Here is a 15,448-nt window from a genome sequence, read left to right as displayed (position 1 = left end):
AGAGAGGGAGGCGGATGATGAGCCGGCAACCGCGGCAAGCGCATCCAGCGACAAGCAGGGGGCTTCCCCGGCAAGCTCTTGTCCCGACCAAGATGGATCTGCGCAGATGCACGAGGAGATACGGGAGAAAATGGTGCAGCGCCCAGTTTACTTTGTCAGTTCCCTTCTGCAGGGGGCTAGGTCAAGGTACTCTGGTGTGAAGAAATTGCTTTTAGGCCTTCTCATGGCCTCGAGAAAGCTGCGCCATTACTTCCAAGCACATGAGATCACAGTCGTCACTCGCTTTTTGCTGAAGAGGATACTGCAGAATCCAGAAGCGACAGGCAGGATTGTTGAGTGGGCACTGGAACTGTCAAGCTTTGGTCTCAAGTTTGAAAGCACTTCAACTATCCAGAGCAGAGCATTGGCAGAATTCATAGCAGAATGGACGGCGACACCAGATGAAGAAATTCCAGAAACGAGCATCCCCGGCAAAGAAGCAAGCAAAGAGTGGCTGATATACTTTGATGGTGCCTTTTCACTGCAAGGCGCCGGCGCTGGCGTGCTGCTTGTCGCACCCGCCGGAGAGCACCTCAAGTACGTGGTCCAGATGCACTTTCCCAAGGAGCAAGCAACAAATAATACTGCAGAGTATGAAGGCTTGCTTGCCGGTCTCCGGATCGCGGCAGACCTTGGGATCAAGAAGCTCATTGTCAGGGGTGACTCACAGCTTGTCGTCCGCCAAGTAAACAAGAATTATCAGAGTCCGTTGATGGAAGCCTACGTTAACGAAGTGAGAAAGCTAGAAGAGCGCTTTGACGGCCTGCAAATGGAACACGTTCCGAGAGCTCAGAACGCCATTGCTGATGGCCTGTCAAAGTGCACCGCACTTAAGCTACCTGTGGAACCAGGGATCTTTGTGCTCAAGCTGACTCAACCTTCCGTAACACCATCAACTGGACAGAGCAAGAAGAAGAAGTTGATTCCTGGTGACTACCTGCCGGCAGAGCTTCCCGAAGCCGCCGCCAAGAAGGTCCCCAAGATCAACACCGAAGGCGCTGAGGAGCAGTCTGCTCCGGCAAGCCCTAGGGTTTGTTCCGTTGAAGCAGAAGTTCCCGACAAGTTTTGCCCCAGCAAGCTTGTCGGGGAACGTCAAGCTCCGGCAGAGCCGCGGGCTCTTGCGGTAGAAGCGGATGTTCCCGCAGCAGCAGAGTTGCCATTAGTCCTTGTTGTCGAGCCACAAGCTCCAACATGGGTGCAACAGATTGTCCGTTTCCTTCAGACGGGAGAACTTCCCGAAGAGCAGGAAGAAGCGGAAAGAGTAGCCCGGCAGTCAAGTATGTACCAGTTCCTCGACAAGACACTGTACAGAAGCAGACTCAATGGTGTGAAATTGAAGTGTATTCCCCGGGAAGACAGACAAGAGCTGTTGGCAGAGATACATGGAGGCATATGTGGACACCACATCGGCGCAAGAGCACTCGTCGGCAAAGCGTTCCGGCAAGGTTTCTTCTGGCCAACAACCCTCCAGGTTGCAACTGCACAAGTAACCAAGTGTGAAGCGTGCCAGTTCCATTCCAAGCAGATACACCAGCCAGCTCAAGCTCTCCAGACGATCCCTTTATCCTGGCCATTTTCAGTCTGGGGGCTCGATATCCTCGGCCCCTTTCCCCGAGCTGTCGGGGGCTTTAAGTACTTGTACGTTGCAATCGACAAGTTTACAAAGTGGCCGGAAGTGGAACCAGTGAGAAAGGTGACCGCACAGTCAGCCGTCAAGTTCTTCAGGTCGATTGTTTGCCACTTCGGGATCCCCAACAGGATAATCACCGACAAAGGTACACAATTCACGAGCCGCACCTTCATGCAGTACGTCCAAGATCTTGGCGCCAAGGTCTGCTTCGCTTCTGTTGCTCACCCAAGAAGCAACGGTCAAGCGAAGAGGGCAAATGCTGAAGTGCTGCGCGGGCTCAAGACCAGAACTTTCGACAGGCTGCACAAGTGCGGAAGAAACTGGATCGAGGAGCTACCGGTGGTTCTTTGGTCGATCAGAACGACGCCAAATCGAGCCACTGGACAGACACCCTTTGCTCTAGTCTATGGAGCAGAGGTAGTTATCCCCACGAAACTCGTATACGGGTCACCTCGAGTGCTCGCTTACGATGAGCTTGAGCAAGAGCGGCTGCGACAAGATGACGCGCTGCTCCTTGAGGAAGATCGTCTTCAGGCTGCTGTGCGAGCTGCTCGCTACCAGCAAGCTTTGTGCCGCTACCATAGCCGCAAAGTTAATGCCAGAAGTCTCGAGGAAGGCGACCTTGTTCTTCGGCGCGTTCAGTCGGCCAAGAATTCCAACAAGTTGACGCCGAAGTGGGAATGCCCTTACCGGGTGAAACGAGTCACAAGGCCTGGCGCTGTCTGCCTTGAGACCGAAGATGGCATTCCGGTGAGCAACTCCTGGAACATCGAGCATCTTCGTAAGTTTTACCCGTAAGGCGCGGTTGTCGGACCCTGTCCGGCAACCACCCTTTTGTACAAGTCTTGCCGCTGTTGCATGTAATCCTTTGTACAAAGCCAAGCGCAGACCCTGAGCACCAGTAAATGAAGCGCTTCCACCCCGGGGTTATAGCATGCATGCTAGGTCGAGTCTCGTCCTTGGTTAGGGTTGATAGTGCCTAACAGCGGCTAACCCCTAGCTTAGAGGTCGAGTGTCCGTCCCTTTGCTTTTCCTTCGTTCGCAGGGCTCGCATATCCTGGCCAGACCGCTTGAGGACGAAAAGGAGAAGAGGGGCGCGCCGGCACCTGGGCCCCGGCAAGCCAGTGTTGCCGGGGGCCGCGAATGCCAAGACTCATCCCCGGCAAGCCAGAGTTGCCGGGGGCTGCGATATCAGATAAGTCTTCCATCCCTCATCATGCATCCTCTTATGGACTGGGGCATGCGAAACCGCGTTTCTTCTCGAAAACTGCCGTGCTCCCTCAACTCTAGGCCCTGGAGCGCGTTCCCGGGGCCGAGTTGGGTCGTAGTCGCGACAGCGAAGGGATGAAACGAGGAGGCCGCACCCACCTCATTCCCGCCTCCGTCAAAGGCGTGAGAAAGGTCGAGCGACGTGGGAAGGCGGCAGGGCCTGTTGCCGCGGGATGAAATGTCTGTCCGAGAGATACCAAGGATTCACTCCTTGGCGTGGGTTCAACCCGCGAGACAAATAACCCGGCAAGCATCCCCTTTTTTCATTAAAAAACATCCCACTCAGGTACAGTCCAAAGAGGATGAAAAACATGAAAGAGAGGATTACAAGTTTTAGATGCAGCTAAGGCCCGAAGGCTTACAAACTAAAAAGATAAGATGCCCGTAATCCCTTTCCTGTCCCTCTCTTCAGGAGGTAGATCAAGGAGGCGAAAAGGGCAAAAGAGGCGCCTAGGCGAGCTACGGGTGCCAGAAGACACCAAGAGAACATCCGGGGGGCCGACCGAGGGCTTGACGGTGATGGCGACGCCGGAAACGGGGCTCGAAGACGGGGCGGCAGGACGTCAGCACGCTGTCGAAGGCACCACGCCCTCGTACTCCGACCTGACGGCCCTGTCGCCAGCCCTCTTCCCCTTCTGCAGCCTCCCTACGCCAGCCGCCCAAGGAGACGCCCCCGGGGAGTTCAAGGAGCCGGCGACGCGGATGATGGGGTCGCCGGTGCCGCGCGAAGCGGCGCCCAACACCTAGCCGGACCCGCCATCCCACCGCCCGCTACCCTCATCATCGCTGTCGCTCTCCTCCTCGTCACTCTCGCTCGAGGGGGAGCCTTCACTGTCGGAGGAGCTGTCCACGTAGCACTTCGCCCGAGTGCCGAAGCACCCGAAGACCTTGACGGAGAGGAGATCGCCCTCCATTAACTTGAAATGGAGGGTGAACCCCTCCATCAGGCTGTGGATACGGGCGAACGTCTTCCACCCTCGATCAAGATACATCACATTAGGGGCTGGGAACACAACGCGGACTCGCGTGCCGCTGATCCCACAGCCCCTCATGTGCAGTCTCAGTGTCTCGGGCGGGTCCAACTCCATTGCGCTCGCAAACGGAGCTGGAAGCCGGAGGCGACGACGAGGCGCCCGGCGCAGCCTGACGAAGAACTCGCAAGGGTTGTCCCCTATATGGACCGTCGCGGGGAGAGGGACCGCCGGCGGAGGCGAAGCTGGCGCGCCGCCCCGTCCGCCTCTTCCCCGGGCGCCTCGGCCTCGTCCTCGACCTCGTCCACGACCTCGCCCCCTCCCTCTTCCCCTTATGGCTGGCTCTGCCACCACGGGCGCGGGAGAGGGAGAGGTGCGCTGTCTGGCGGCGACCCTCGCCGCCACCGATGAAGGGCCAGGGTTCCCTTTCTCCATGGCGAATGGGAGAAAGGGGAGCAGAAGCTGAAGAAAGGAGGAGATGAGAGGGTGCGGGCTTCTATGCTCCCCTCCCGCTCCTTTTAAAGGAGCGAGGTGGGGGCTCGGTGTGACGCCCGGGTAATTAAGCTACAGTAATCCTCACTAATGATGCCACGTCACCTCTGTCACTGTAGTTAATCTCGGGTTAAATCAAAACAGTTTCGAAATTCAATTCAAAATTATGATGGTAATAAAAGTTTTCAAAAAATAATCAAACTAAAATGTTCGTGGGTTGTCAAATATTACAAGGTTAATTATGGTGGGGTGCACACATTTTTATAAAGTGTCTGAATATTTTAAAATGAAATAAAACAGAAGAGAAAATAAATTAAGAAAAGAAAAATAAAACAAAGGAGAGGGAAACCCCCCCCCCCTGGCCAAACTGGGCCAAGCCCACCTAGCCCAGCCGGCCAGCCCCTGGCCCGGCCCACCCCCACACTCCCATAACCCCCCCCCCCCCGGTCGGCGGAAACCCTAGCCGACACCCCATTCCCCCCCCGATCCCCTTCTCCTCCCTCCCCCGCCGATCTGGATCGGGATCCGCCCGATCCCGTCGCCCCCGACGCCGGCGCCCCACCCCACCGGCGCTCGTCCTCCTCCCCTCCTCCCCGACCGGCCGCGCAGGACGCCCGAACCCCCCCCCCCCCCTCGTCGCCTCGGGACCGTCCCCGACTCCCACCTCGCCGGATCCGCATCGCCGGACGGCCGCCGCCTCGACCTCCTCCCCGCCGGACGCCCCCGACCGCCCCCGAGCCCGCTTCCAAGACCCCACGCGTCCCCCCCGTGAGCTCTTCCCTCCCCTGCTTCGCTCTGTAGCCGTAGGGGTCGACCCCCGCGCTCGGTCGCCATGGCCGGAGCTCGCTCCGGCGCCGCGCTCGTCGCGCTCCGGCTCACGCCGGCTCACCGCGCCCCACGTACCCCCCTTCCCTCGCGCCTCCTCCGCTCGGTCGAGGCCCCCCTCCTCTTCCCCCTCGTTCCCCTCCGTACCCGAGCGCCCCCGTCGCGGATCTCATCGCCGGCGCCCTTCCAGTGACCAAATGGTCACGGGGCCGAGCCCCTTGTGCTCAGCGCGTCGCGCAGCCCCCCTGGCCTTCCCGTTAGCCCCGTAGCGCGATCCCGACGCGGTCCCGAATCCCACCGCCGCCTCCGCCGCTCGCCGGCGTCGTTTCCGGCCAAGTCCGGCCGTGCCTCTGCCACCGTTGGACGCGGCATCCTCTCCACGTTCGAACGCACCCGCCCGCGGCCATTTTTGCCGCCGGACGGCGAATCCCGGCGAGGTCCGGCGCCCCTCCGCCGCGGGAACGCTCCCCGGAGCTCCCCAACGCCGGCCGCCAACGTGGCCGACCTGGGGCCACCCCTGGGTCACTGACCCGTGGGCCCTAGGGGCCCGGCCGGCCTGTTGACCCGGTCAGCCTTGCTGACGGGACCGGCCATGCCACTGACCGCAGGCCCCCCCAGAACGTTAAAAATAAAAATAAATGATAATTAAAATATTAATTAATTAATTAAGTAAATACTTAATTTAATTAATCCTGATTAATTAACCTAATGGCTAATTAACCTAATTAACTAGTGTTAATTAACTAACAGAGTATGACGATCGGGACCCACCTGTCAGGTTGACCAAGTCAACCCTGTTGACTGCTGACGTCAGCATGACATCATGCTGACGTCATAAATTCATTTTTCGAATTAAATAATTAATTAATTAAATTCCAGAAAGTTGCTCGGAACGACGAGACGAATCCGGATACGCAGTCCGTTCGTCCGCCACACACCCCTAACCTATCGAACCCGCAACTTTCCCCCTCCGGCTCCTCTGCCCGAAATCATGAAACACCGGGAATACTTTCCCGGATGTTTCCCTCCTTAACCGGTACCACCTCATACCACGTTAGGGCACGCCTAGCATCGTTACTTGTCATGTCATGCTTCACTATGCATATGCTTGCATTATATTTATTGTTTCTTCCCCCTCTTCTCTCTCTAGACACCGAGACCGACGCCGCTGCTACCCCGTATGACTACGGTGTTGACGACCCCTCTCTCTTGCCAGAGCAACCAGGCAAGCCCCCCCTTTGATCACCAGATATCGCCTACTCTTCTCTATACTGCTTGCATTAGAGTAGTCTAGCATGTTACTGCTTCCCGTTAATCCCATACTGATGCATAGCCTGTCCTTGCTACTACTGTTGTTACCTTTACCTGCAATCCTAATGCTTAGTATAGGATGCTAGTTTATCATCAGTGGCCCAACATCCTTGTCCGTCTGCCATGCTATACTATCGGGCCGTGATCACTCGGGAGTTGATCACGGGTATATACTATATACTTTATACATGATACATGTGGTGACTAAAGACGGGTCGGCTTGAGGAGCACCCGCGAGTGGATCTTTGAGGCGGAGCGACAGGGCAGGTTCCGACCACCTAGGAGAGAGGTGGGCCTGGCCCTGGTCGGCGTTCGCGGATACTTAACACGCTTAACGAGATCTAGGTATTTGATCTGAGTCTGGCCATTTGGTCTATACGCACTAACCATCTACGCGGGAGTAGTTATGGGTATCCCGGCGTCGTGGTATCAGCCGAAGCCTTCTTGACGTCAGCGACGGAGCGGCGCGTGCTGGATTGGACTGGAACGCCACTAGGCTAGGTCTGCTTCCGGCTGCCCACGCAACATGCAGGTGTGCTAAGGGCGATGGGCCCAGACCCCTGGGCGCTTAGGTTTAGACCGGCGTGCTGACCTCTCTGTTGGTCTAGGTGGGGCTGCGACGTGTTGATCTTCCGAGGCCGGGCATGACCCAGGAAAGTGTGTCCGGCCAAATGGGATCGAGCGTGTTGGGGTATGTGGTGCACCCCTGCAGGGAAGTTAATCTATTCGAATAGCCGTGATCTTCGGTAACAGGACGACTTGGAGTTGTACCTTGACCTTATGACAACTAGAACCGGATACTTAATAAAACACACCCTTCCAAGTGCCAGTTACAACCGGTGGTCGCTCTCTCTCAGGGCATTGAGGAGGGGATCGCCGGGTAGGATTATTGCTATGCGATGCTACTTGGAGGGTTTCAGCCTACTTTTTTTCTACATGTTGCAAGACGGAGGCTGCCAGAAGCGTAGTCTTCGAAAGGACTAGCTATCCCCCTCTTATTCCGGCATTCTGCAGTTCAGTCCACCTATGATAGCCTTATTCCAGTTGATACCAATGCATACATATGTAGTGTAGCTCCTTGCTTGCGAGTACTTTGGATGAGTACTCACGGTTGCTTTCTCCCTCCTTTCCCCTTTTTCCTTCTTCCTGGTTGTCGCAACCAGATGTTGGAGCCCAGGATCCAGATGCCACCGTCGACGACGACTCCTACTACACCGGAGGTGCCTACTACTACGTGGTGCCCGCTGACGACGACCAGGAGTAGTTAGGAGGATCCCGGGCAGGAGGCCTGCGCCTCTTTCGATCTGTATCCCAGTTTGTGCTAGCCTTCTTAAGGCAAACTTGTTTAACTTATGTCTGTACTCAGATATTGTTGCTTCTCGTCTATGATCGAGCTCTTGTATTCGAGCCCTCGAGGCCCCTGGCTTGTAATATGATGCTTGTATGACTTATTTTAATTGTAGAGTTGTGTTGTGATATCTTCCCGTGAGTCCTTGATCTTGATCGTACACATTTGCGTGCATGATTAGTGTACGATTAAATCGGGGGCGTCACAAGTTGGTATCAGAGCCGACTGCCTGTAGGAATCCCCCTTCCACACTCCTTGGCCGAAGTCGAGTCTAGACATTGCAAAAACTTTTACTAACTTGGCTGTGTGCCTTACGGGCCCACGTCACCATTGGGTGGTACTAGGATCTTTTACTCCTCGATCTTTACTCCGGGACTCTGAACTCTTTTCTACTCGGGTTAAACGAATTTACTAACTATCACTAGGATCCCGTGACCACATTCACCCCAAAGTTGGATAAAGCCATAGTTATTCCTTGGAATTGTATTTTGATCAATTTCCACACTGTCATTTGACTCCTTTTGAAACATCTTTGTTTTCAGATGGAACCCACGAGGCAGGTCGTGCGCCACACGATGGCCATTGGTGCCTCAGGATCACCTGCGGTGCTAGCAGAGATGATGACCTATCTGGGTTATCGCTGGCACCCTGAGTACACCGTCTTTGAGGAGTACCAGGACTTTAACCAGGAGCAGTACCGAGCCATCGTCCACCTCTACTCTCGGGAGTATGACTCCACTACTGTGCTGCACACCGCACATGGTGTTGGGGTGACTATCGATATGGCAGTCCACGATGCTGCTTATGCTGCTCTGACCCGTCTTGGTGGAGAGTATCGGGAGTTGGACACCTCCCCCTTCAGGCACATCGCTATCGCCTCTGATGTTGGTGAGGAGGGATACTACACTGCTGCCTACTCCACTGTCACCAGAGAGCCCTTCTACCATCAGAACTTTGTTCTGCATGCTGATGGGCTGGATCGAGCTAACCGAGCTCTTCGCCACGAGTTGTACGCCACCCGTCAGCACCTGTATCGTGCTCTGATGCTGTTGCACCCCTCTGTCCGCTCTGGTGACCTGTCGCGTTCTGCGATCTACCCTGCCCGGACCGTGATGCCCCAGGGCGTCGGCTGGCCAGATGTGGGAGGCTACTCTCCTGCATTGGGTCCTCTCCTGCCACCTGCGCATCGGGTTCCGCACCAGAGTATCCGTGGGCCCCAGGCTACTCGCGTGGAGGTCTTCCCTTCGCGTCACTACCAGCTGTCGGGCTACACCTACCTCCGCAGTACCGCATGGGACTGACGTAGACTTGCTTATTAGTGTTAGATGCATTCGCCGCGAGCCTGTGTGCCGCCTATGATGTCTTAGCCTATGTACCGAACTCTGTGTAACGAACTCTATGCTGATCTCTTTTGTAAGATATGCCGACTATTATGTAGTATCTATCGTGCTACGTTCATTGTGCATGTTTCATCATGAATGATTCTTGTTTCTTTTTTGCAATTCCTCAGTGCTGAACTACCCCTGTTAAATATTAGCAGGATGGTTAGACCAGGTGGTCGTGGTCGTGGTGGCAACGCCCCACCACCGCCTGAGTACATGGCTGGTATGATCCAACAGCTTGAGGTGAATCGCCAGTTCATGGAGAATATGATGGCTCAGTTTCCTCGCCCCAATATGAACCAGCAGCCAACCCCAGTGACTCTGCAGGATTTCATGCGCCTGAACCCAACTGTGTACCGCAGCTCAACTCAGCCTCTGGATGCTGATGACTGGCTCCGTGACATCACCTATGAGATGGAGTCTGCTGATGTAGCCCCTGCCAGCTATGTCACCTTTGCTTCCTTCTTCCTGAAAGGACCCGCGGCTCAATGGTGGGACAGCCACAGGCGTACTTTGCCAGCTGGAACAATCATCACCTGGCCAGACTTCCAAGCTGCCTTCCGTGCTCGCTTCATTCCTCAGGGAGTTATGGACCGGAAGAAGCGTGAGTTCTGCAACCTCACCCAAGGCAACAGAACTGTGGAAGCTTATCAGCGGGAGTTTCTGGACTTGTCCTGCTATGCTGAAGAAGACATTGCAACTAATGCACGCAGACAGGAGAAGTTCCGTGATGGCCTTCAAGCTGACATCAAGCTCGCACTTCTAGTGCATGACTTTACTGATTTCGCCACCTTGGTGAACAAAGCCATCAACGTCGAAACTGGTCTGCAGGAATACCAGAGCTCTCACAGGCGCAACCGTGACACGGGCTCATCTTCGGGCCCGTCCTCGCAGAAGCGCAAGATATGGATTCCCAATAGCTTGTACCAGCCGGATGCACCTACCCCAAGGCAGACCTATGCTGCACCTCGTCTGCCTACTCCTCCGACTAGGCGGCCAAGACTCCCAGCTCCACCACCACAAGCTCCTGTTCCCACTCCCAATAATGGATTGTGCTTCAGGTGTGGACAACCAGGGCATCGTGCTAGGGAATGCAACCAGAACCCGAATCAACTGGCCCTTCCAGCAACTGGCCGTGGAAGCAACCAGCCCCGCAGCAACAATGCCAAGTCTTATGGTCGTGTTCATGCCAACCACGTTGATCTGAGCGAAGCTCAAGACCAGCCTGCTACTGTGATGGGTACCCTCCTCGTAAATTCAGTACCAGCATCCGTTTTATTTGATACAGGTGCATCGCATTCATTCATGTCAGAAGGTTTTGCATGCTTGCACGACATTAAATGTGAGAACATGGATGCTTCACTATTAGTACACACCCCTGCGGGCCAATGTCGAACCTCCATGATTTGCAACGACGTCCCTGTAGAAATCGAAGGACTGGAATTCCTTGTCTCTCCCATCGTACTGAAGTCCTGTAGCATTGATCTCATTCTGGGAATGAATTGCTTAAAAGCGCATACTGCCTCTATAGTTTGCGCCACTAAGGTCGTCCATCTGCTACACCCTTCTGATGAAATAATAGCTTACCAAGCTCACCTAGTTCAGAACGCCGAGGCACGACTTTATGCCTTGAATGCGTTGAACGCTGCACCACTCGAGGGCATTGAAAACATTCCCGTCGTTCGTGAATTCCAAGACGTCTTCCCAGAAGAACTTCCAGGGATTCCCCCTGCTAGAGCTGTCGAGTTCATCATCGACTTGAAACCCGGCACTACCCCTATAGCTAAACGACCCTACAAGATGCCGCCGCATGAACTCCTTGAGCTTAAGGAGGAAATCGACAAATCTCTTGTCAAAGGTTTCATTCGCCCAAGTTGCTCTCCTTGGGGAGCACCTTCTCTCTTTGTTAGGAAGAAGGATGGGACAAACCGATTGGTCCAAGACTACCGTCCTATAAACCAAGCTACCATTCAGAATAAATACCCTCTTCCTCAGATCAATGATCTTTATGATCAACTGGCTGGTTCATCAGTGTTCTCCAAACTCGACTTGAGGTTGGGTTACCACCAGATCCGTGTTCGTGAAGAGGACATCCCAAAAACCGCCTTCGTGACTCGGTATGGGTCATATGAGTACACCGTCATGTCATTCGGCTTAACGAATGCTCCTGCCACCTTCTCTCATCTGATGAATTATATATTCATGGATTACCTCGACAAGTTCGTCGTGGTTTATCTGGACGATATCCTTGTATTTTCCAAGAACGAGGAAGAACATGCTGGACATCTGCGTCTTGTGCTAGAGAAGCTTCGAGAACATCAGCTGTATGCTAAGTATTCCAAGTGTGAATTCTGGCTTCCCGAAGTAACCTATCTTGGGCATGTCATCTCCAAAGATGGTATTGCTGTCAACCCTGAACGAGTTCAGGCTATTCTCGATTGGACTCCTCCGAAGAATGTGAAGCAAGTCCGAAGTTTTCTCGGTCTCGCCAGCTATTGCCGTCGATTCGTCGAGAACTTCTCCAAGATTGCCAGGCCTCTGACTAATTTGTTGCATAAGGGTGTCAAGTTCGACTGGACAGACAAGTGTCAGGAAAGTTTCCAGGCGCTCAAAGACAAGTTGACTTCTGCCCCCGTGCTTGCACCACCTGATACTAAGAAGGACTTCATCATTTACTGCGACGCTTCCCGCCAAGGATTAGGCTGTGTCCTAATGCAGGAGCGCAGAGTGATTGCTTATGCCTCTCGTCAATTGCGCCCTCACAAAGAAAACTACCCGGTTCACGACCTCGAGCTTGCTGCTGTCATTCATGCACTGAAGCAGTGGCGACATTACCTTCTCGGTAATCATTGCGAGATCTTCACCGACCATCAAAGTCTGAAGTATCTGTTTACTCAGCCAGATTTGAACCTACGCCAGCAAAGATGGATGGAGACTGTTGCAGACTTTGACGTGGATATATCATATACCCCCGGCAAGGCTAATGTGATGGCTGATGCCTTGAGCCGCAAGTCTTACTGCAACCACCTCCAGGTTCATAAAGTTCAGCCCTCGCTTACCGAAGAATTTAGAAGGCTGAACCTCCATATTGTTCCTCCGGGATCACTCGCTCCCCCTCCCGAAGATTTCCCCAAACGGAACCTCCATGTTGTTTCCAAGGGTTCTCTCAATACCCTGGTTGCGAAACCAGATCTTGTGGACACCATCAAATGGATACAGAAATGTGACGATGAAGTCCTCAAGATTAAGCGCGACCTCAAAAGGGGAAAGCCCTCATTCTTCACGATCGCCGACGATGGCGCCTTGTATTTCAAAGGCCGCTTAGCGGTACCGTGTTCAAAGAAAAACCTGGATAAGACTAAAAGGGTTATGCAAGAAGCCCATGATACGCCTCTGTCCATCCATCCTGGTAGTACAAAGATGTACCAGGATATTCGTCAAAGATTCTGGTGGTCTAATATGAAGCAGGACATTGCTAGTTATGTTGCTGAGTGTGACGTTTGTCGCCGAATCAAAGCAGAGCATCAAAGGCCTGCTGGAACTCTGCAACCTATCTCTATTCCTGAATGGAAATGGGACCATGTTGAAATGGACTTCGTCACTGGATTTCCCAAATCTCAGAAAGGTAATGATGCTATTCTTGTCGTCATTGACCGGCTTTCCAAAGTTGCCCATTTTCTGGCGGTCAAAGAGACAATCACTGCTAGTCAGCTTGCTACTCTCTACATGTCCAGAATTGTTTCACTTCACGGTATTCCACTGGTTATCAGTTCGGACCGTGGCAGCTTATTCACCTCAAGATTCTGGGCAAGTTTCCAAGAAGCTATGGGGACTCATCTGTCGTTCAGTACTGCGTTCCATCCTCAGTCACAAGGGCAAGTTGAACGTGTCAACCAAGTTCTCGAAGACATGCTTCGAGCTTGTGTAATCTCATTCGGCAAGAAATGGGAGGAATCTCTTCCATATGCCGAGTTCTCTTATAATAATAGCTATCAAGCTAGTCTGAAGATGTCCCCCTTCGAAGTGCTTTATGGACGAAAGTGTCGAACCCCTCTGAACTGGTCAGAAACTGGGGAACGCCCACTCTTCGGTCCGGATATTATCCAACAGGCCGAAGAACAAGTTCGCATTATTCGCGAGAATCTCAAGACTGCTCAGTCACGTCAGAAAAGTCAGTATGACCGTCATCACCAAGACATGGTCTATCAACCTGGCGAAAGGGCTTATCTTCGAGTTACACCAATGAAGGGTGCTCACCGCTTCGGGATCAAGGGCAAGCTAGCTCCTCGCTATATTGGCCCATTCACTATTCTGGAAAGGCGTGGAAAAGTGGCATATCAACTGGAGCTTCCGTCGAACCTTTCTCAGGTTCACGATGTGTTCCACGTGTCACAACTCCGACGCTGCTTCAAGGACCCAATCCGAGCAGTGGATCATGAAGTGCTCGAATTGCAACAGGACCTCTCCTATAAAGAGCATCCGGTCCGCATTCTCGACCAAGCTGAACGCCGCACACGTCAGAAGGCGATCAAGTTCCTCAAAGTCCAGTGGTCGAATCACTCTGAAGGTGAAGCCACCTGGGAACGCGAGGATCGTCTGCGTGATGAATACCCCGCACTCTTTCCTTCTACCTCCTAAATCTCGGGACGAGATTTCTTGTAGTGGAGGAGAATTGTGACGCCCGGGTAATTAAGCTACAGTAATCCTCACTAATGATGCCACGTCACCTCTGTCACTGTAGTTAATCTCGGGTTAAATCAAAACGGTTTCGAAATTCAATTCAAAATTATGATGGTAATAAAAGTTTTCAAAAAATAATCAAACTAAAATGTTCGAGGGTTGTCAAATATTACAAGGTTAATTATGGTGGGGTGCACACATTTTTATAAAGTGTCTGAATATTTTAAAATGAAATAAAACAGAAGAGAAAATAAATTAAGAAAAGAAAAATAAAACAAAGGAGAGGGAAAAAACCCCCCCCTGGCCAAACTGGGCCAAGCCCACCTGGCCCAGCCGGCCAGCCCCTGGCCCGGCCCACCCCCCTCACTCCCATACCCCCCCGGTCGGCGGAAACCCTAGCCGACACCCCATTCCCCCCCGATCCCCTTCTCCTCCCTCCCCCGCCGATCTGGATCGGGATCCGCCCGATCCCGTCGCCCCCGACGCCGGCGCCCCACCCCACCGGCGCTCGTCCTCCTCCCCTCCTCCCCGACCGGCCGCGCAGGACGCCCGAACTCCCCCCCCCCTCGTCGCCTCGGGACCGTCCCCGACTCCCACCTCGCCGGATCCGCATCGCCGGACGGCCGCCGCCTCGACCTCCTCCCCGCCGGACGCCCCCGACCGCCCCCGAGCCCGCTTCCGAGACCCCACGCGTCCCCCCCCCCCCCCCGTGAGCTCTTCCCTCCCCTGCTTCGCTCTGTAGCCGTAGGGGTCGACCCCCGCGCTCGGTCGCCATGGCCGGAGCTCGCTCCGGCGCCGCGCCCGTCGCGCTCCGGCTCGCGCCGGCTCACCGCGCCCCATGTACCCCCCTCCCCTCGCGCCTCCTCCGCTCGGTCGAGGCCCCCCTCCTCTTCCCCCTCGTTCCCCTCCGTACCCGAGCGCCCCCGTCGCGGATCTCGTCGCCGGCGCCCTTCTAGTGACCAAATGGTCACGGGGCCGAGCCCCTTGTGCTCAGCGCGTCGCGCAGCCCCCCCTGGCCTTCCCGTTAGCCCCGTAGCGCGATCCCGACGCAGTCCCGAATCCCACCGCCGCCTCCGCCGCTCGCCGGCGTCGTTTCCGGCCAAGTCCGGCCGTGCCTCTGCCACCGTTGGACGCGGCATCCTCTCCACGTTCGAACGCACCCGCCCGCGGCCATTTTTGCCGCCGGACGGCGAATCCCGGCGAGGTCCGGCGCCCCTCCGCCGCGGGAACGCTCCCCGGAGCTCCCCAACGCCGGCCGCCGACGTGGCCGACCTGGGGCTACCCCTGGGTCACTGACCCGTGGGCCCTAGGGGCCCGGCCGGCATGTTGACCCGGTCAGCCTTGCTGACTGGACCAGCCATGCCACTGACCGCAGGCCCCCCCCAGAACGTTAAAAATAAAAATAAATGATAATTAAAATATTAATTAATTAATTAAGTAAATACTTAATTTAATTAATCCTGATTAATTAACCTAATGGCTAATTAACCTAATTAACTAT

The sequence above is a fragment of the Triticum urartu genome, chromosome 6A (assembly GCF_056163025.1).
Source record: "Triticum urartu cultivar PI428250 chromosome 6A, HENAU_Tu73, whole genome shotgun sequence".
NCBI classification, from domain to species: Eukaryota; Viridiplantae; Streptophyta; class Magnoliopsida; order Poales; family Poaceae; genus Triticum; species Triticum urartu.
The sequence above is the reverse complement of the archived record's forward strand: the minus strand, read 5'-3'. Positions refer to the sequence as shown.